At 38.3% G+C, this 847-nt stretch overlaps 1 pseudogene across 1 annotated transcript; it reads right to left on the reverse strand.

The window, feature by feature from the left end:
- Positions 1 to 277: 277 nt before the first annotated feature.
- Positions 278 to 644, reverse strand: LOC309821958 (large ribosomal subunit protein eL33-like; annotated as a pseudogene). The gene has a single exon. The product of its transcript is annotated as a large ribosomal subunit protein eL33-like (transcript).
- Between the last annotated feature and the right edge of the window lie 203 nt (positions 645 to 847).

Below are 847 nucleotides of genomic sequence, written 5' to 3' on the forward strand. Positions count from 1 at the left end.
ACTTATAACACACATACAGATATTCCTTTCACAATGGCCTCCCACATTGTTTAACTCTCTCTCCTCAACAAAGAAACCAAAGCACAAAAATCTAATAGTTTTTCTCTGAATGAACGGAAATTGAACGCGTATTCTGGCTTGGGATCTTGATCTGGGCAGTGGTCTCAATATTGTCAACCAGAAGGAAGTGTCCCATCATAGTTTACCAGTCAAACATCTTTTTATTTATTTTCAAGAGAACAAATCCACATTTTTATTTATTTACTTTTCAGTAAGTTTAAATCCTTGAAGGGTAGAGCATCACTTGGGTTCTGTGTCCAATGGCCTTAGCAGGAAGATTACTTTGGAATTTGTCATGAACCACACCACTTTTCCATGAGCATGAGTTATCTTTCCCCAGATTACTCTAGTTTTGTTAGGTTTTCCGCCAGGAGTTACTATGTTGTTCTTTTCTTTGTACACATAGCACATCTCTTGTCTAGACAGAATTCAGTTTCATCTCGAGCATATACACATTCAATTTTCAGAAGACTTGTGCGCTCCCTCTTGTTCCGTAGACAGAGCTTATAGCCGGAAAAAATGGCCTTGGACCGCAGCCTTTCAGACATATTTGTCATTTTAGAAGTCCTACTCCCAGCAGGCCTCCACAGGCTCTAAGATGGCTAAAAGAGCTACCGCTGAAACATCTTAAAGTGATGCCTAATCATCAAAAAGTAAGTTCAATACACCAGCCTCAAATCAACCTTTTGTTTTGTCTCAATCCTTCATTGGACAAACCAGAAGTATCCAATATTTAAGTGCTTTGGACATAAAAGAGAAATTTCAAACTGAAAAAAAAAGACTGAAG

The sequence above is a fragment of the Grampus griseus genome (assembly GCF_964374135.1).
Source record: "Grampus griseus genome assembly, chromosome: 4".
Taxonomy (NCBI): Eukaryota; Metazoa; Chordata; class Mammalia; order Artiodactyla; family Delphinidae; genus Grampus; species Grampus griseus.